Here is a 22218-nt window from a genome sequence, read left to right on the forward strand (position 1 = left end):
GGGCGGGATCACCGGGAGCCCATACCGATTCTGATAGGCTGATTCCTCGTACGTCACAAAACAAGGGCCCAATCGAGAGTTTCTTTTTCTTCGGGTTTTCCGAGAGCGACCTCGCGGTGGCGGGAAATGCACCTTCCGACCTCTGTACACTCCCCTCCACGCTACTCCCTCACGGACAGGATGACTGACCAATGGAATCGAGAGGCTCTAACTGAGCTGCCTGGCCATTGGGCAGCTGGGGGACGGTTGCATTCTGGGAGTCGTAGTCTTCCCCTTTGCCCGGATGTTTTGCCTAATTCTTTCACGCTGCGCTTCCGGGACCTACCGCAAAGTGGACGAGCGCAGCGCTGCGTTTACACAGAAAGTGGGCTAAGTGCTGCGGAAGGGGCTTAACTTGAAAGCTAATCATTTTAAAAGTATATCCTTGTTTCTCAAGCACCTGTCCTTAGGTGGCATCCAAGGAAAAAAAAGGTGAATTTTGAGAATCTGGCATGGAAAATAAAATAGCATCTTCGAGAAAGGTCATGTACACTAGTTCGGCGACCCATTTGCTCTCTGAGCACAGTTGCTTTTTTTTTTTTTTTTTTTTTTTTTAATTCCCCATACAATTACAACCCCCTTATTTCGACCCCAAGCCCTCCTTTTCCCGCCCCCCACCCGCCATAGAGTGTCTCTGGTTCATAGTTGTTTGTCGATTTTGATATTTTCTTTCTTATAGTTATTCTTTTTCCTGGTCCCTTATTTAAGTTTTCTAGATTCCTGCTATGAGTGAGACCATCCGGTATTTTTCTTTTTCTTTTTGGCTTATTTCGCTGAGCATGATCCCTTCCAGCGCCATCCATGTTGCTGCAAATTGCATGTGTTTATCTTTTTTGAATGCTGAGTAATATTCCATGGTGTATATGTAACACATCTTGATCCAGTGATCTATTTTTGGGCATTTGGGCTGTTTCCAAAGCTTAGCTATTGTAAATAGTGCTGCTCTAAACATAGGGGTGCAGGTGCTCTTTGGAATTGATGTTTCTGTGAGCACAGTTGCTTTTATCCCATACAAATATCATGCCACGGAGGAAGGTGAAGTGAAAGAAAAATTTTCGTTATGTACCTCTTTCCCCCTGGATATGGCCTCGTTTGTTAAGTTAGAGAACGTTCTCGACGGAAGTACTACACCATCTTTCAAAAGGGTAAATGAAAGGCATTCTCCACTTTATAGTCATATGTAATTATATTCCTGTATTCTGATCACAGGATCTTTCTAAATAACCGTTTTTAAAAAGATAACTCGAAAAACAAATGTTAAACCCCACTGTTAAGTATCAATCAGTATTGTAAAGGAAATCTAAAATTATAAATAAAAGATCAACTGCCTCTCCAAGTTTTATTTTTTAGTCTTTTGCAATTTGTTTTTAATTATAGTTTTACCAGTTTTTTGAGATATTATTTAGAAACTGTAAAATCACAAAGGTATTGTGCGCTTAAGTGTAGAGTTCGATGAACTTTTTTTCTATGTATACACCCAGTGCTCAATAGAGACCTTCCTTTTGCCCCAGCATGTGTTCTTGCAGAACAGGGAGCTAAAATACTTGCCCAGTAGTAGATACCTGGTAAATCTACCTTGGCCCATTAAATACTAACTTATGTTTGAAGGTCTCCAAGATTCACTGTGCTCTGATAAATACTCCAAGTATAACATGCCTAAACAAATGTATGTGCCACTGTCTGTGCATATATATTTTTGGTTATCTGTATACAGTTTATGTTATTATGTATTTTGTGTCATTCTGGTGAGCAGAGAAAGCTATCTTTGGTCGAAACAGTTACCTGACTGCTTGCTTTGTTTATATAACAGACAACAAAATCTAGAATTAGATCCTGTTTGCAATTACATAGTAAGAGGTAATTATTATCTAAGAATGCCTTTTTCACTTGCTCATAATTGTCATGACTATAATGAAGGCAATATTGACAATATTCAATTCTCACTGCTGTGGAAGTAATTTTAAATGAACACACCCACACACACAAGAAACTTTGCTCAAACTATAACAGGGTGGCCCCCAGGAAAAGGGGAGAACACTGGAGTAGGAAGGAAGCAGGATGGAGAGCAAATAGGAGATCTGAAGGAGGCACAAGGAGCAGAGAGACATGTGAAGAAACTACGCTTGCTTCTTGGTCCTGGGCTGTTTGAAACAGATGTGGGTGAGAGGCCCATGGAGAGGTTAACAATGTCAGCTTTTATGTTGATTTTGATTTTGCTCTTTTCCTCCCAGTCTTGTCTGCCTGTTTCTGACCCTTTTCTGTGGGTTCCCGCTGGAGGGTGCTTTAGACTTGTGGCAGGCTTTCAGGCATTGCTTTGGGCCAACCTTGTTTGGCTGGATGTTTACCCACGAAGGGATGGGTAACTGCCAAGGACCAGCCTCGACAATCTGGGTGTCAGGGGTTCCTGAAGGATGGAATGGCGTCAGCGTCGACACACAATGTCTTGTGTTAGTGTCTATCTCCGAGGGTCTCAGCCAGTCATTTTTTATACACTAAGGCAAGCAGTGAGATTACATCATCATGTGCATAGAAACAAAGCAGAAACAATCAGTGCATCCCTTAGATTTTTTGTTGCTATATGCCTTCTCCAAGAAGGCAACCTTCAAGGTTAATAGATAAAAAACTAAGCCTTACACTTAAACTCATTATTTCAGCTGGACAATTGCCTAGGACAACCGATAGCTGCTGGTACACTCCTTTCAGCTAAAGCATAAGCATCAAAAGACTCTTCTATTCATATGGCCTTCAGCCAGAGACCAGTTGCTTTTTGGTTATCAGCTCGCAGGATTTTCTACCAAGAAACTTCTTAATACAATTAACTTCATTTAAAAACTTTCCTAAGAAACTTCTAAAAAAAGCAAAAGAAGGACTTAGTATAACCATTGTCCTAGATTTCTTGTCAAGCATGTTCATGTATAACAAACTCTTTCCCATGGTCCGGCAGGCCAAATTTACAGTGTTTAATTTTTAAGCAGGTATTTCTTTGTGCCATTTACTTACAGTATTCTATACATATAATTTATTGCCCAATGTACTTTCTGAGAAGTTTTTTCTTATATGACCAAGAACAAAAAACAAAGGGATGCTTATAGGTTACAGATTGATCTTCAGCCCCACAGTGTGAGGCACAAGGAATCTTCAGCCCCACAGTGTGAGGCCCTTTTTCTTCAGCCCCATGGTGTGAGGCCCTCTTTCTAAGCTGCTTGCCAGTGTCTTATCTGGCTGGGGCAGCAAGGACCCCCGCAGGTAACTTTGGGTGCTTGATTTAGAAACTATATTCTCTGTCTTTTCTGTATTGCACACTAAGTTGTATTAAAGTTCCTTTCCATTAAAGGTCTTACATGTCTTGTCTTGATGTGCTAGATGGCAGAGCCTATTTAGAGCAGGCAGGTGTGGGGGGTTCTGGTGTGCCTCTCTCCCTGCCCTGTAACAAAACAAATAGAAAAATCAAGTCATTTACATGGCACACCCAAAGGAGTGGGAATATGAAAACCGAGTTTTGGACTCTAACACACTTTTCTGTGGGCTTCAGTTTCCTCATTATAAAAGATGAGGGAATCAGAAACTCTATATTTCTCCCACTCTAACATTTTGCTAGTCTGGATGGAATTTGGAAACTGTGTAAAGATAATTCCATTTTGAATTAAGCGTGCCATAGCCCTTAACAAAGACTTGATTTGCTTTCATGTCATCATTTTCAGCCATGAAGGACACTCAGATATTTAATTGGTATGTCTCCCTTCTTTCATTAGGGGGTGAGATCTTCGAGTGGCGGAACTGTGTCCCCTTTGTTAGCCCCTGTGCTTCTAAACTGCCAGAGAGAACAATCAGATTGTCGCTATATAAAAATGGGGGGAGAGGGGGCATTTGAAAATATCTCAAAGAGAATGCAGCTCGCCTTGGGCAGTGGCTCCCCTCTACTACTCACTCAAAATGAAGAAACACACGTCTCCTGATGAAGTAATCTATCTGTGGCTTCCATTTTACACACATTCCCCTCTTTATCTGTTTTCTCTCCACCCTAGACCTTGACTGACTTAAAGCCAATCTCCAAGGCTAACTGAACACTAGGGGGCTCCCAAGAGAGCAGACGTATATGGGAAGGCAGTAGAAAACAGATCACAATATATCTATATTATTTGTATTCTTCCATGTCCTCAGGGACCAAAAAGCACCCCAGAACATAATACAAACCCATAGTAAGTAATATTTATATTTATTAAATGGTGAATATCTATGTTAAAACCGATGAACAGTGTTTTATGTTGAAGAACTTTTCAACAATACCCTATTGTTGATAACTAGCTTTAACTACTCTAGAAAGTGTCATAAAGCCAGTATTGGAAGTCATCAGAGACATTTATTTGCTCTATGCTTAAGGAACATTATGGAAGAGCAAATGGTCTTTGGAATGAGCCAGTGTGTCTTGTAAAGCTAGGAATGTCCCATAGCCCCTGCTTCCAACTTTTGCTTCCTGGAATCCTTTGGGTTAGATATGTTAGGAAGAGCAGCAAAATCCAGAAGCCAGAGATAATCAGTGATCCTGATTTGCTCATTAAGTTTGAAACAGAGTTGGGCCTGCTGACAATTTATTATTCATTGTCATTTGCCAAGGTTATTTTTCTGCACTTGGGTTTCTTGTCCTTGAAAAGTCATTCACATTCGTAGCTGCACAAATTTCGCTGAGACTGTGTTGAAGAGATTTGCTTCAGTGCTTTAAGTCACAGCTTTGCAGGAAAAAATTACCCAAACTTAACAGTGAATATGAATATGGTATATGAGATTCTCTCATAATAACTCTACTCTGTAAACCTGTCTAGATTTAAATGCACATTTTAAAAATATAGTCCCTTATGCTTTAAATTGCACCAATGTAATAAGGTGCTAAAGAGATTTAACCATATAAATCAACCAATCAAATATTAGTTGAGCATCTGTATACCTAATTCTGACCTTCATCAGCGACTTTACATCAGTGTTGCCCAATGAAAATATCATGCATTACACATAAGATTTAACATTCTGTAGTACCTACATTTCAAAAAGTAAAAAGAAATAGGTGAAATTAATTTAAGGTACACCTGATTGAACCCAGGATACCTAAAGTATCAATATATAATTTATATAAAAAATTATTAATGAGCTACATTACTTTTTTTCTACACTAAGACTTAAAACCCCATTGCGATGGTCACATTTAGCCACTCCCAGTTCAGATTAGCCATAATTCAAGTGCTCAGTCAACTATGTGGCTAGTAACACAACTGGAGAATATAAAAATCTTGTCTTTTGAAATAGCTTATGATTTAGTTTAAAATAGTAGCAATCATTTATTTTATATGTACTATGTGCCTGACACTATGGTAAGCATTTTACTGTGTAAACATAATTTATCTTTACAATTCATTGAGACATGGTTATTTTTAATCCTCATTTTATAGGTGAGGATTCTAAAAGTTTAAAATTCCATACCAATAAGGTATGGACAGAGGTAACATTTGAACCCAGCTCTATATGGTTATATCAAATAGCATTTAAGAACATCTGATATGTTAACATCCAAATGCAGAGTTGGACACATAAGACTTAGTAGGATTTACTTAAATATTCAGTGAACAGGTATTTTATATTTTAAAATACCTTAATTGATTTTAAAAGACAGTATATCCTATTTTTACCTCAGTGCACTTTAGTTTTTCTTAATTTACTTTACTGCTTAATGTATAGAGAGTTAAGTTTTCCTCCGGACATGGTGAATGCCTTCAGCTAATTTACGGATGGACTAACATCTCTATGTGTCCTGTAACATTTGTTTTTTCATTCATTTAATCAATAAGTGTGTGGTATATAGGAAACAGTAAATTAGATATTACTTATAATCAGTTTGTACATCCTTCAAGTAAACTGTACATCATTATTTGGAAGTTTCAAAATACTGAAAATGCAGCAAGGTTTTGAGATGCTATTTAGTCACACTATAGATGACACTGTATGTGATTATATGATCTGCAGGTGATGTAGGGGAATACAAATATGAGTAAGATGAAAAGTTTACAATCTAGTGTGGAAAATAAGGCATAAACACAAATAACCATGAAAACAGGCAGTATGTGTTCTAGGCATGATACAAAGCGGTCCGGACATTAAAAATGCCAGGTATAAACTTGCACAGAAATGATGAGGGAAAAATTTAAGAGGGGAGGTAGCATTTAATTGAAGATCAAAAGATGCACAATTATTCCTCTGAGGAGATGTGGCAGCAGTGACATGTAAACAAATTTGAAAGGCACATACTTGGAGAGACCAGCATGGCTGGAATGCAGGGTCAGCAGGATGGGTGAGGGCGCAGGACTGGCAGCCCTCGGGTCCATCAGCCCTGGTGATGGAACACACTGACCTGCAGAGTAAAAATACTGCTTGATCTAGTAGGCAGCTAGAGGCCGTTGATGCCTTTTGCACAAAGAAGAGGCAGCATCAGAGTTGCGCTTTAGGAAGATTAATGTGGCCAGAGGATGTATGGAATGGATTATTTAAATCAGATAAAAAGAAATGAAGCCTGAAGGGTGTTTTAAAAAGGCACAGTAAGAAAAGGAGGAGAATGAGACATTTCAAAGCAAAACACAAATCTAAAAGCTATTTGGATGGATATAGGGATGAGGGAAAGAGAAAGAAAAAAATTACGTATAGGTAGAATAAATACATGTGCCTCCCAGGACTTACTGTATCCACGTGGATGTTAATAATCTTTATTTAGAATGAGCAGCTGTGTTGCAGTTATGACACATAGGAAAAGAAATTTAAAAATTAACCAAGTATCCCAGAATACCAATCATCAGAAAAGGAATATACCTTTGACATTTAGTTCTAAAATTTTGTGTGGACACTATGGAAAAAAGAAGGAAATTGATGTTTGAATTTTAAAGCAAAGTGTATATAAACTATACCTCAGTTAAGCAAAGTTATATAAATTATGCCTCAATTCCATTTATTCTAAAAATCTAACCAAGGAAAATAGGTTATAAAAGCACCGTGTCTGCATCTAGTCAGCTGGGGAAAGCAGGGATAAGAAGGAGAAGCCACTGCTCTTTGAAGTAAGCTGAGTATTCATTTTAATTGACTCCATGCCATTTGCCTCAGAAGCTACAGTTCCTGTACACAGCATTTACAATCAATTTGATAGACTAGAAGCCAGGCTTTGGGAAGACTGAAACTCATGGCATCCTCTACTCACTGAACATTTGATGATGTAGGAACAGAATTTGAGAGATTCTTGTGAGGCACCTTGGTGTACAAGTTTCAGAAATGGTTGCATTGATCATTTGCTACCCTTTATAGAAATTCACTAAGAGTGTCTCTTCCAGTTCCCACCTCTTTTAGTTTACTCTCAGCAACTTTCTACATTCTTCTAGCTCAATTGTAATAAAAAAAAAAAACCAACTTCTATTACCCTTCATCAGGCCTCCCAATATCCTATTGGTTTTAGAGAATATAGGAAAAATGTTAAAATTCTGATTTCATATGTTAAGTGCTACAATGACCAAAAGAAAAATCTCTGAAAAGTTGAGGGGTTTAGTGCTTACCTCTTATCCCCAGCCTTTCACTGTATTCTTTGATGAGCTTCCAAAAAATATCTCTGATCTGAAATCAAACCCAGAGGGATATTTTTCCTGGCCTGTGTTCATCTAGTTAGCCACCTGTTTCTCTCTATGCTAATACAGGAAGGGGATATGAGAAAACGGAAGATGTTGGCTCAGAGCCCTAGAGGTCTGGGGAAGGTAGCTTTTAAAAGAATCACTTTTTACTCACTGACATGCTCCATTGCCACCTTCATTAACTGGAAATACAAAACATGCCAACTATTTATAAGAAATAATAACACAGTCCATATTAGATTTTCAGATCAAGAAGTCACCTTAGAGGCCATTTAGTGTAAAGCCCCATTACAAAATCTAGACAACTGAAGGACAGAGAAATTTGGTTAGAAGCCAAATCAATATATTTAAAATAAACGAGGAGGTATATTTTTAAGGCAAGGAAATACTCCATTGGTGAGGAATGGAGAAAAAGGAACCCTTGCACACTGTTGGTAGGAATGTGGACTGGCCCAGTTCCCATGGAAAACAGTACAGAGGTTCCTCACAAGATCAAAAATAGACCTACCATATGTGTTGGTTCTAAAATACTACTAATAATGAGTAATATGAAGGAGGGTAAAAATGAGATGGAAATAACTAGCATTATTCAACAGTACTTTCTATAAGGATAGAAATGTTCTATATCAGCTCTATTCAATATGCTAGCCATTAGCCACATGTGGGTACTGAGCACTTAAAATGTGACTATGCAACCAAGAAAGTGAATTTTAATTTTACTTAACATTAGTGAATTTAAATTTAGATGTCTAGACACTAATGATAAAGGACTGATCACAAAAATCTGCAAAGAGCTGATGAGACTCAACAACAACAAAGAAAATAATCCAGTCAAAAAATGGGCAGAAGAGCTAAAAAGAAACTTCTCTGAAGAGGAAATGCAAATGGCCAACAGGCATATGAAAAAATGTTCAACATCACTTGTAATCAGGGAAATGCAAATCAAAACTACCATGAGATACCGTCTTACACCAGTGAGAATGGCACATATTAAAAAAACTAGCAACAACAAATGTTGGCGAGGGTGTGGAGAAAAAGGAACTCTTCTGCACTGTTGGTGGGAGTGCAAACTGGTCCAACCACTATGGAGAGCTGTGTGGAGATTTCTGGACCTACTAAACATAGAGCTTCCATATGATCCAGCAATTCCACTCCTAGGTATTTACCCAAAGGACACAGAAACATCAATTCCAAAGAGCACCTGCACCCCTATGTTTAGAGCAGCACTATTTACAATAGCTAAGCTTTGGAAACAACCCAAATGCCCCAAAATAGATGACTGGATCAAGAAGATGTGGTACATATATACCATGGAATATTACTCAGCATTCAAAAAAGATAAACACATGCAATTTGCAGCAACATGGATGGCGCTGGAAGGGATCATGCTCAGCGAAATAAGCCAGAAAGAAAAATAAAAATACCGGATGGTCTCACTCATAGCAGGAATCTAGAAAACTTAAATAAGGGACCAGGAAAATGAATAACTATAAGAAAGTGAAAATTAAAATCAACAAAAAACTATGAACCAGAGACACACTATGGGGGCTAGGGGGCGGGAGGGGAGGGATTGGGGTCAAAATAAGGGAGTTGCAATTGTATGGGGAATATAAAAATAAAATTTATTATAAAAAAATAAATTTAGATGTCTAGTGGATAGCACTGCTATAGATGATAACGACATGGCAAATGACTAGACATAGTCCAAGTTAAATATGCTAAGGTTTTTTGTATTATTTAGACAAAAGGGAATTTTGAAGTTGCTATGCATTTAAAAATTTAAGGACAGGGCCTCCCTGGTGGTGCAGGCGGTTGAGCGCAGCGCTGTGAAGCTGTCCGCAGCATCCGCAGCGCGGTTCAAACCCTGCTGGCAAGGGTCCCACATGGCGCAGCAGACCTCTCCTGTCACGCCTGCTGCTCCTGTCAGCAGTGTATTTCATCAGTCTGCCTGTTCTGTTCCCTGCTTTGTCTCTGGTGAATCCTCTCACCCTCCCGCGCATCTAGCCTATACCCTGGTTCTTGTATAAATAAATAAAAAAATCTTTTTAAAAAAAATTTAAGGATAAAGATTAGAAAAAGCAAAATAGTATCCATTTCAAATAGAATCATTTCCAAAGTCGAAGAAAAAGGGATACTAAGAAAACACTATTAACACCTAGGATTGGAAAAGAAGTGGAAAAAAATAGATAAGTCCAAATCATCCTCTTTTCTCCATGTTGTATTATTTCTATCTGACTACTTTAGATCTTAGAACTTGAACTTGATTTCTTGTTGTTTAGGAAACTTGTGTCCACAAAAGCAATGATGTAGCATAATAAGTCCTGCTGTAGGGAAGTAAGTCCAGTTCCACAGGGAAGTTCTCTTTCTTGAGGACAGGGGTCAACAGCTCATTTAACCTGGGCTCTGTTAGTGAGACTAGCGAGTGCTCTTGAGTACCACTGGATAGTTGTGGGGAGGAAGAAAGAAAAGAGAAAAGAATAAGGAGAGAAAGAGAGAGAGAGAATAAAAAAGGCTATATGGCTACCAATGACCTCGCTTCCCACAGGAATTATGCCCAACATATTCGTAAAGAGGAAGCAAGATGGAGTGATCTTTTAGACATTTTGTGAACATTTTTTTCTATTGGTACTCCTCTTGTTGCCTTCCAGTTACTGTTTACATATCAGTCTACCCCACTGGACCATATCTTTTTCCGCTTCTTATTCTGAGTACATAGCACAATGCTGACATAGAATAGGCCTTAATGAATGTCTGTTGAATAAAGATTGAATATACAACTTCAGATCTTAAATCATGTCCCGGCTTCTTGTTTAAGTCCTCCAAGTGTTTCTCTTCCTCTTTCTTTTTTTCAAAAGATTTATTATTTATGCATACAAGAACTGGGGTGCAGGCCAACGGTATAGGGGGGTGAGACGATTCACCAGAGACAGAGTGGGGAGCAGAACAGGTGGATCTACTGAAATACACTGCTGAGGGGAACAGTGGGTGAGACAGGAGAGGTCTGCTGAGCCATATGTGGGTTAGCCCCCTGCCAGGATCAAACTCGTGCTGCAGTGGCTAGGGATAGCTTGATAGTGCTGCGACTTAACCCTTATGCCACCAAGAAGGCCCAAGTCTTTCTCTTTTGCTTTACTGCTTCCTTGGGTCCTTCTTCAGGCCCTCAAATTTTGAAACCTTTAAATTTTTTTTTAATCTAAGCTGTGACACTTAAATCAACTTGTAGGTGGCCCAGAGTTGCTTTGTCCAAGACAAAAGAGAGAGACTGGGGCAGTTTCTGGAACTGGGAACTTCCTGAGGAACCTCAAGAGTGCCACAGACTCCTAACCCTGGCTCTTTTCACTTTTTCGAAGCTGGGGTAAGGAGCATGGGCAAGAAGATAGAGGGAGGATGTGGCCATTCCTGACACATAGTGCCATGTCCTTCCTCTCCTGTGTCCCAGGCTGTAGTATGGAGCCCCACTGCATGCTTTTCAACCACTCCCAGCTTTCAAAAACGACCTCTGATCTTCAGGATAGCAGTCCTCTCTTTTCAAATGAATTCAGTTCTACTGCTTACAGTTATGGATGGCACCATGTTAAAAGATACAGTAGTCTGGTCTAGCAAGATATTTCTATCAACTGTGTTGTTCAGTTGACACTGAAGGGATTTTCCAACAAAAATGCTTGTGCAAACAGCCTGTAGGGTAACTAGCCCCACCTTGAACCTTCTTCCTCACTGACCAGGCACTGTGCCAGACCTGCTGGCCTTTCAGCTCCGGAATGAGCTGAGCAGGAGCTATGTTGAAGGGAGGCAAGTAAGGTTGAATGAAGCTCAGGTATTTGCACTGCAGTGAGGCAGATACATTTGGGCCAAGCCACCTGTGGCTTAGAAGAAGGCTGCTGTTTATTTTAGGAGATGACAGGCAACAGGTGCATACTTACCTCTCCTTGCCAGTGGATTTAGGGTGACTGGCCAAGGAAACTCCTCTCCTGACAGCCAATCTTGTTGAGTCCTCAGCAAGTCTGGGTCAGCCTGGGTTGGTGAAAGAAAAAAGGTAATGAAGGGGCCTTCCTCATTGCACAAGGGTTAAAGTCTCAGCGCTATCAAGCTATCAGCAAAGGGCATGAGTTCAATCCTGACCAGGGAGGTGACTCATATGGCACAGCAGATCTCTCCTGTCTCTCCCACTGCTCCCCTCAGCAGTGTATTTCAGTTGATCCGCTTGTTCTGCTCCCCACTCTGTCTCTGGCGAATCCTCTCACCCACTGCACTGGCCTACACCCCAGTTCTTGTATGCATAAACAAAGAAAAATATTTTTTTTTAAAAAAAGTAATGAGCAGAAAGAGGGGCCAAAAGAGCACTCTCCAGCAGCCACAGTGAAAGAGCACATCTCCAGAACCACAGATGGAGAGAGAAACAAAGTATTGGTTTAAACTGGAAGTGGAAATGATAGAGTCACCCACTCACTTCAGTCCTGGAAGCCCAGGTGGTACCCAGACCTGCAGAGATTAGCAGCAGAAATTAGCCAGGATACCCAAAGCCCAGAGAATTAGACTGAATATGCAGCCAAATGCATTTCACCAAAGTCCCAATGCCATGGATCTGGGTGGACAAGGAAGTCATAAATGATAAAATCAAGGTCAAAATCCCCTGAAAGAAGCTGGAGCTCATAAAAATTTAAGAAAATATGGATTCACCACAGGTGCTCAGGTCAGCATATTAAGGATGGAATAAACAGCTGGAGACTGCCTTCAACCTTTGTATTTTTACATATGAAGAAACTGAGGCAGAAGAAAGTAATTTGCAAAAGGTGATGCCACCAGTTCATGATCAGGCTGACACTGGAACTCAAGCCAGTGATCCTTCCACTGGCATATAACTGGTTCTTGCTTTAAGTGCAGTTTATAATCAGACATCATCATACTCATTTCTAATCTTAACCCTGAGGTCCCAAGAGAACAGGAGAACGGCTAGAATTTCTCTCTCTATGTCCCACAAAGTACAGAGGTGACCAGAGTCTCCACACAGAAACCAGCCTCAGAGAGCAACTCCATTGTCAGGAGGAAGGTTCCAGTAGTGTCTACAGTGCCCCCTGGTGTATGGGTGAGCTAAGTGCACATGCTGCAGCCGAGAGTCAGACCCTCAAGCACCACCAGACTTGCTGCTGAGATGGTCTCTGAAATGGTTGAGAACATACAACTAGTTGGTGAACTGGACCAGGAATCAGCTGCCCTGCTGCAGTGCCACCTAGCCTCACTTGATGCCCATGTGACATCTCTGGTCCAGGTGGCGCGAGACAATTACACCCAATGCCAGGAGGTGGCAGCCTTTCTTCGGGATGTTATTGATGTCCAAGAGTGGTAGCCCTCCTACTCATCTCCAGCTACTTGAAGCAGGAATGAGGCCTATATACCACAGCCTCTGTCAATGCCAACTACCCCAGGGTTTTGGGGATATATCTCCATTGAGATTTAGATTCTTGCTTCTCTATTCTCCCGTTTTAGGAGAAATTCAAAAATTAAATGGAGGAGAGCATAGACAACAAGGTGAACAAAAGGCAAAGAAACTTAAGATTTTAATAAAAACATCTTGATATGAAATCAAATAGTGTTTTGGTGTTTCATTTGTCTCCGTCCCAAAGCAAAGGATGGACAAGCTTCTGGATTAGACTTCTGATTACAACCAGGCCTTAGCCAGGAAACATCATGGTGGAGAGGTCTAATCTTTCTGTTTCCCCCAAGTCCCTTTTGTTTTCATTCACATTCAAAAGACATGTGAAGGTCTACTCTTTCCTCCAAGCATTATATTAAGTATAGAGTATTTTTATTGATAAAAATGTGCATCACCTTTGGAAAACAGTATGGTGCTTAAAATCATTATAAATAGAACTCCCATATGATTCAGCAATCTCATTTCTGGATATACATCCAGAAGAATTGAAAGCATAATATCAAAAAGATGTAGGATTATTCACAATAAGCAAGAGGTAGATGAAACATAAATGTCCATGGACAGATAAATGGATAAATAAAATGTGGCATATATATACATACAATGGAAAATTATTCAGTCTTGAAAGGAAGGAAATTCTACAACATGCTAGAGTATGAATGCACCTTGAGGAACATTGTGCTAAGTGAAATAAGCCAACTACAAAAGGACAAATAGGCTTCCACTTACATGGGATATCTAAAGTAGTCAAATAAACAGATATAGAAAGTAGAATGGTGATTACCAGGGCTTGTGGGCAGGAACAAAGGGAAGTTTTTGTTTAATGGGTATAGAGTTTCATTTCTGCAAAATGAGAACATTCTGGAGATCTCTTTGACAACAATGTAAATATACTTAATACTGAACCATACATTTTTAAATGGTTGTTATGGGGAAATTTTATTTTTTTACCACAATAAAACAAAATACATACCTCATGAGCCCTATAATTTAAAGAAGAAGATAGTCATTAAATAAACCTGCAAATGAATGACTAGCAATAGAAAGAAAATGAACAGGAAGAATAAAGAGGTAAGAGTAGGGCTCATACCTACTCAATGGATCCATGAAGACTCTTTGGTTATGACCCAAATTAGTTATCAACATGCTCTTCAGAGAAAGTCATGCTCTCCAATGCGCTATGAAATGCTGAGTCATCCTGGACAAGAATCCCTAGAAGTTCAATTTTACACACACACCCCCACCAGCTCTGCAGTAATAATGGCAGTGGTTGCCCCCAATTCCTCTTCCTCCTGGTCTCCCTGGAGCACAATATGGACTGAGGGTGACCATTGCCTGAGCAACTAAAACATTATTTTTGCGTGTAGTATTGTCATAAACCTTTTGTCTATAATTTTTTTTTAGTGCTTGTAAGCATGGATACTCCTGTTGGAGGCCTTGGGTCTCAAAGCATCCTTGGTGTCTCATTTAGGATCATATAAAGGGAATAGGAGCAACACATATTCTTATCTCATAAAGGCTTGGCTCCGACATCTTGAGAGCAGGTGTTTTAGTGTATTTTTTTCAAATTTTCTGAAAGGATGTGTTCTTCACAGAAGGAAAAGGGATAACTTTGTTAAAAAAACTTTGTTGTTAACTTCGTAAAAAAAAAAATTCAACAGAATAAATTTGAAGAACTAATTGGTTTCATTAAATAATTCATGAATCAGGCCAAATCCCTTCTAATAGAAAAGAATTCCAAAGAGCTGTGCAAAATACAAGCCATTTATAGACATAAGAGGGTAAGATAGGAAGAACGTGGATTATGATGTCCCCTTTGGGGGACAAGGAGTCTACAGCAGATAATATCATTAATGGTGGCCAGGAATTCCAGATTTACTGACTAAAGGCTATATTTCTGGGAGAAGCTAAAACTGCCATTAGGTTAGGCATTAAATCTCAGTGTGGTAACATGGGCCTCAGTACAAGTGACTTAATTTTCAGCTTGCTATTCTAGATTTAACACCTTATGCTCTCTTGCCAAATGATGGTGAAGTCACGAATGAGGCTTCCCTCCTGAGCCTTTGACTACCTCAACCTCTGCTCAATTGCTTAATTCCCCTTCAGTCCAGGACCTTGCCACAGCCATAACTCAAACTCTGGGTAGGCACCTGCCTTCCAAGGATGAGGATGGTTAAGAATGGCAAGAACAGGTCCTCCCTGGTGGTGCAAGGGGTTAAGTCTCAGCATATGAAGCTATCACCAGCCACTACAGTACGAGTTCAATCCTGGCCAAGGAGCTAACCCACATGGCACAACAGACCTCTCCTGTCTTGCCTGCTGCTCCCCTCAGCAGTGCATTTCAGCCAATCTGCCTGTTCTGCTCCCTGCTCTATCTCTGGTGAATCCTCTCATCCCCACACCTCTGGCCTACACCCCAGCTCTTATATACATAAATAAATCAATCTTTTCTAAAAAAGAATGGCAAGAACAGAAGCATGGCCCCTTCCTCCTGCCATGCAATTGATTTATCTCCACCCAGGAACCTGAAGACTTTGATCATCATTCACACTTATCTGAGGCCTCAGAGAATGTGGCTGGGCCATGACTGAGCAAACAATGACAACATTTTCACACTACCTGGAGCTAGAAGCAGGTGTGACTAGCTCAGCTCTCTGATGCTACAGATAGAGATGGACCCCTCAATCCAGAACTTGTTCAAGATCAGGGTTCACCCAAAAGTTACTTTAATGGACCCCCAGTTACTATCTTCCTGGGAGTTATCTCTCAGCACAGTGCCCGGGCAAGCAAGAAAAGGGCCCCATCCCAGCTCCCCACATCCCCGCCTCCAGGTTCTCCAGGCATCTAAGCCAGTGGTCGGTGAGGTGACTACCCTAGCCATATCCAGCAGCCCCCACCGCGGGACAGCCTGGCAGACAGACTCAAGGTTGGAGGCAGGAGGCAGAGCCAGGAACGTGAAGGGTTCCACCTTGGGCAGTCATGGGGCATGGACCTTCTTGCCCTCCCTGATCTTTCTTCCTCACCCTCCTCCTTGCTTCCTCTAAGCCTCCTTGAGTAGCATTTTATTTTATTTTTTTAAAGATTTATTTGTTTATGCATACAAGAGCTGGTGTGCAGGCCAGAGGTGCGGTGGTTGGGGGGGGGGGCGGCGCATGAGAGGATTCCCCAGAGACAGAGTGGGGAACAGAACAGGCAGATTGACTGAAGTACACTGCTGAGGGGAGCAGCAGGTGAGTCAGGAGAGGCCGGCCAGGGATCAAACTCGTGCTCAGAGGCTGTGGATTGCTTCACAGCGCTGACACATCACCCCTTGCACCAGCAAGAAGGCCCCTTGAGTAGCTTTTTAAAAAAGTAACTTCATAAAAAGTCCAGCTTCAAAAAGAGTTGAAGGCACCCATCAGTGACTAACCCAAATTCCCTGACTGTTTCCTTTCACCCTTCTCAATCCCCAGGCCACCCAAGGGTCTGGATTGAGAAACCTGCACTTTCACAGAAGGAGCGTTGACTCTGAAGTTAAAGACTATTAAGCTGCAATTGTTGCCCAGAGGAGATAAAACATGACTGTGCGGAATTATTCTTAAACCTTAAATACCCAACCTTGCTGCTATTAATGCTTGAGGTAGTCCAAGGAGACTCTTAGTTGAAAACAGATTGAGATGGGGGAGAGTTGTCTATAGGGCCAGGTAAAAAGCCAGGGGTCTCACCTGCCAACGACGACCTGAGTTGAATTCTGCAGTTCAGGAACTTGTTTTTCACTAAGGGAAATCTAGAATGAAAAATAATAATAAATAAGGGACCAGGAAAATGAATATAAGAAAGTGAAAATCAAAATCAACAAAAAACTATGAACCAGAGACACATTTTGGGGGTGGGGGGCGGGAGGGGAAGGATTGGGGTCAGAATGGGGCGTTTGCAATTGTATGGGGGAATATAAAAATAAAATTTATTTAAAAAAATAAATAAAAAATAATAATAATAATAAAGAACAATAAGAGAAGAGAGAAAGAAATTAAAAAGCACTTAAACTGAAAAACAAAACCAACATTTACAAGTTCTGGCTCCCCACTTCCATGAGTGATTATAAACAAAAAGTCACAGAAGTGCTAGTCATTGCTTCCAGGTGCCGGCCACTAGCAGACTTTGAACTGATAGGGAAATAAAAGCTTAAACACAACCTGTAACAGTAAGATAACTTTATAGAAGTCACAGTTATACTGTTGCTTCTGTAAGGAACTCTGTGACTCCGGATAGTTCCTTCCTCCTCTGTAAGGGGTGGGTGTGGTCTGGGAGGTGGGGGTATATCTGGAACACTGAGCCCTCTCAGAGACCAAGCTCATGGCCTCAATCCTGCCTGCAGACCTGTTTTGTTTTTAGCTGCTGTCGGGGCAGGAAGGAAGGGGCACAGTGCAGGTTTTCTGTGATCCCATGCAGACCGGGTAAAGGAGGTGTCAGAGGCCTCAGTGGCTTTTGCAGGTCTTTTATTTAGAGTTACCAGGCAATGGCAGGCAGGGGTGCTGGGGGGCCAGGAGGCTGCCAGTCCTCCCAGCCCCCAGCAAATCCTCACTCTCTCTGGGTTCTCTAGCGTTCTCTCTGCTTCTCCTTCTCTCGGCTTCCGTTCGTTCTTGGCTTCTGCTGGCACCCCCATGACGCCGCCCTTATAAACTCAGTCTCTCAGCCCAGGTGGACCCACTCCTGGTGCCGCCATCAGGCATGCATCCAGGACCACAGGGTTCCCTCATCTATCCTGATGGTGGGAGGGCAGAAAAGCCGGATACTTTTACCTTACCCTACATCTGCTAACATTAAAAATTAGAAGATCTCTAATAGAAATATAAATACTTAGCTTTGGGGGGGGGGAAGATTCATAATTTCTATCGACATTGGGCCTATATTTTCCAATTATCAGCAAAAGACAGTTCTTAGATAGGTTTGAGGCTATTCTTACCAAACCAGATTCACACAGCAGGGCAGGTGGCTATGGGGATGGGAGGGGAGAGGAATGAAGATGTAGCCAATGCTCTACCTCAGGTCTAACTCTGGTTGGCTCCTTCTCAACAGGCTGGCCCTTGTCTTCTCCACTTAGTCTGGTCTCATACCTCATACATCCTCTCTGGAGCCTTGATCTGCCTCCCCCAAGCATGAGAAAATATTTTAGGAAATCCCCAATTGATATAAAACCTGTGGAAATTGACTGACCAAAAATTTGATTTGGTCACATATTTTAATTTGGAAATTTAACATTAATACAACTAAAATGGAACTGGTAAAAGAAAAACAAAAGATCTCTGAAAGGATGTGGTTGTGGTGAACAGTGGGATCCTGGGCTTCTTTTTTTCCTTCTTTAGTCCCATAACTCTTAGTTTTACATTGAACAAAATAGTAACTATAATTTATAGAACACTCCCTGTGTACTAGACAATCCTTTGAGGTTAGTATTGCTACTAGCCCATTTTATGAATGAGAAAGCTGAGGTTTAGAAAAATCATCCCTTCCAAAGACCACAAAGCTAGGGAGCTGGTGGACAATGCTGGGGTTTGAACCCAGACTTTCTGATTCCGGAGTGGGAACTCTGGCGTCCGTAACTTGGAAAGCTTTTGAGCTCAGGGAACTGAATCTGCCTTTTTGTATCTCTCCAGACAGATACAGATGCTCAAAAACTAGGACTCACTAGGCCTCCCAGGTGGCGCAAGGTGTTGGGACGCAGCCTATGAGGCTATCCACAGCCACTACAGCATGAGTTCGCTTCCCTGCCAGGGAGCTACCCACATGGAGTGGCAGACCTCACCTGTCTCGCCCGCTGCTCCCCTCAGCAGTGTATTTCAGTCAGTCAGTCTGCTCTGTTCCCTGCTCTGTGTCTGGTGAATCCTCTCACCACCCACACCGCTGGCCTGTACTCCCGTTCTTGTATGCATAAATAAATAAATCTTTAAAAAAAAAAAAAAACTAGGACTCACAGGAAGGTATGGAGAGAGGGAGGGAGAAATAAATAATGAGTGCTGATGGGGAGCTAGAGCTCTCTCAGGATATGTCAAGCTGCCCAAGTGTCATTATTTTATAGTTCCGATCGATTAGCTGGTAAATACATACTCTTGTTTCCAGTTCCAATCTCAGTGGTAGCTTCTCTATGAATCCTTTCCTGACTGGGATGTTAAGTGGCTGTCTGCATTGCACCTGGCACATGCCTCCATTCTTGTGCTTTCCAGTGTGTTGTGATGTACATGCCTGTCCCCCACAGTAGACTCTTAGAAGACAGGACCCCTTGGTTCTTTCCTAGTGCTGGTAGGCATAAAGTATATCGAGTGAATGGCCTTTTTCATCTTATTTTAACAAATAATACCTCCACCACTACTCAGCACATACATTTTGCATAGTTTGACGTGAAATTTGGGAAGCATATGTAGGAGCTGTGATGGATCTCCTCCCATTTTATATTTGTTTGCTCTAACCCCATAAAGTCATAGAGACTAGGAAAGAAAAATAGGAAAGATGGATGCAAGAGTAAGTAAGCTTTAAAGCAGAATATGCCACAATTTTCACAGGTAGCCTGTTATTCCTTGAACAACTATTAAGAACCTACTTCTGCTGGTGCTTGGCACTGGGGTATAGCAGTAAGCAAAACTGTCAAGATTTCTTTTCTTGCAAAACTTAATACTGGAAAGAAATAATGAACAATTAAACAAAGATCTACATATAAGATGTTTTAAAATCATAAGTACTATGAGAGAAATAAAGCTGGGAACTGGGGTAAAGTGTGGGTAGGGTGGGAACTCTAGGATAAGTGATCAGGAAAGGCATCCCTGCAGAGGTGTTCTTTAAGCAGAGACCTGAATAAGAGATGGAGCCAGATCTGAGTATCTGGAGAGAAGTGTTCTGTGCAGAGGGAAAAACAAATGAAGAAACAATGATGTACCATTGGTCTCAGGGATGAATCTTTTTTTTAAGGTTTATTTATTTATGCATACAAGAACTGGGGTACAGGCTAGAGGTGCAGGGGGTGAGAGGACTCAGCAGAGACAGAGCAGGGAGCAGAACAGGCAGATTGACTGAAATACACTGCTGAGGGGAGCAGCGGGCAAGACAGGAGGGGTCTGCTGTGCCATGTGGGTAGCTCCCTGGACGGGGATCAAACTCGTGCTGCAGTGGCTGTGGATAGCTTCATAGGTTGTATCTTAACCTCTTGTGCCACCAGGGAGGCCCCTCAGGGATGAATATCTTAATGTCTTCAAAGAGTTAGGTGGTACACTATTTTTAATATATGTGATATGGTCCCCGATGGTCAAGGCCATTTATAATGTAGCTCTGCATCTTATCTAGCTAAGCTAATTATCTCTTCTATAATTTAGCAATTCTTTTAATAGAGCTCATGGCCTCCCCCACATCCAATATTCATGTGTGCCTCTGATTTTCTTTTTAGCTCTTCTTTCACCTAAAATACTTTCCCCCTCCTTTGCCCTTCAAAGCTTAAGTAAAATTGCATTGCCAACTAAAATAAAATTGCATCTCCTCTATTAAAAATAATTCTTTAGAAAAAATTTTTCAGTTGGAGCTATTTAGTACATGGAATGGATGTAGGCAATAATACTACCTAGATGATAAAATTGTATGGAATTCTATACATATATACATTCCAGGGAATACAAGCAACATTCAAGTCTGAATAAGGTCAGTAGATCTTATCAATATCAATATCCTGATTGAATTGTAATACTATACTTCTGCAACATATTACTAGTGAGAGAAATTGGGCAGAGTGTACAGAGAATCGCTGTTTTCTTTCCTATAATTACATATAAATCTATAGTTGTCTCAATATTTGAAAAGCGAATAAGCAAATATATATTATGGAAACAATGAAATATAAATGTCTTCATTAATCTGAAAAAAAAACAGATTTTCAAATTGTTATAAGTCTACTATCTAAACTCCATTCTACACATTTTTAACTTGCTCCGTTATAAAGAGTAAAATGCATTGTCTAATGAAATATACCAGTCTTTTACCTTCGCAAAAAAAGGAAGTGAGTTTCATCTGGAATAATTTCTTCTCAGTGAAAACTTGCTGGTACCCATAATTACTTCCTTCCCCTCTTTCATGTTCACAAATTTCCCTTCAAGAACTTTGCCCGGGACTGGCATGTATAGTTTGCCGAATCAACTTTCTTTTCCTTTTCAAAAATTGGAACAGTGTGTACCAATCTATAGTCTTCTGGCATCTCTCCCTGGCTCCACAGTCCCTGAAAAACTGCCAAATGTTTTCTCATATATAACTTCTATTGGTACCCCAGCCAGAATTTGTCCATGCTTGGAGACACAAGCTCTTTCAAAGCTAGCCGTTCTCTTATAATACCCACACTCATTTTACACTTCAGTGTCTTCCTACTGACATTTGCAGGATGAGAATTCAACTTCTGAAAAGTTGGTGCAAGATAGAAATCAGGAAGTTCTGGATGCAAATCCAGGTTCTGTCATTCTCTAGCATTATGACGTTGGATTAAATTATCCAGTTCTTTGAGCTTCTATTTACATATCTGTAAAATGGAAATAATATTATTTTTGTTAGGCTATCAGATTGTAGTAGAAATTGGAAGAGATAGGGCCTCCCCGGTGGCGCAGCGGTTGAGCGCTGGGTTGCGAGGCTGCCCGCAGCCTCTGCAGCACCAGTTCAATCCCCGGCTGCTCCCTGGCCACCAAAGGAGGGTCCCACATGGCGCGCAGACCTCTCCTGCCGCCCACTGCTCCCCTCAGCAGTGTGCTTCGGTCCTTCTGCCTGCTCTGCTCCCGGCTCTGGTGAATTCTCTCACCTTCCCGCACTTCTGACTGTACCCAGTGCTTGTATGTATAAACAAACAAACAAATAAATAAATAATAAATCTTTTCAAAAAAAAAAAAAAAAAGAAATTGGAAGAGATAATATTTGTAAGAGTGCTGAGCACTAATTGATAGAAACCACAAAGCAGATGATGAATAGATTTGCTTCCTCATAGATCTGTGGATTGATGGGACTTCAGGATTGGAAGATATTGGAGGAGTTGCCCAATCCTACCTCCTACTCAGTGAGGCCGGGACTCAGGAAACAGCACATTTTAGCATGAGACAG

At 41.0% G+C, this 22218-nt stretch overlaps 1 long non-coding RNA gene across 1 annotated transcript; it reads right to left on the minus strand.

The window, feature by feature from the left end:
* Positions 1-3435: 3435 nt before the first annotated feature.
* LOC129146336 (uncharacterized) lies at positions 3436-21383 on the minus strand. Its single transcript, XR_008552904.1, has 4 exons — positions 21123-21383; positions 16827-16888; positions 11612-11702; positions 3436-3463 (listed from the first exon to the last, which is right to left on the minus strand). It is a non-coding gene; the product is annotated as an uncharacterized LOC129146336 (long non-coding RNA).
* Positions 21384-22218: the final 835 nt, after the last annotated feature.

Source organism: Talpa occidentalis, unplaced genomic scaffold (assembly GCF_014898055.3).
Source record: "Talpa occidentalis isolate TD23 unplaced genomic scaffold, MPIMG_talOcc4v2.1 talOcc4.2, whole genome shotgun sequence".
NCBI lineage: Eukaryota > Metazoa > Chordata > Mammalia > Eulipotyphla > Talpidae > Talpa > Talpa occidentalis.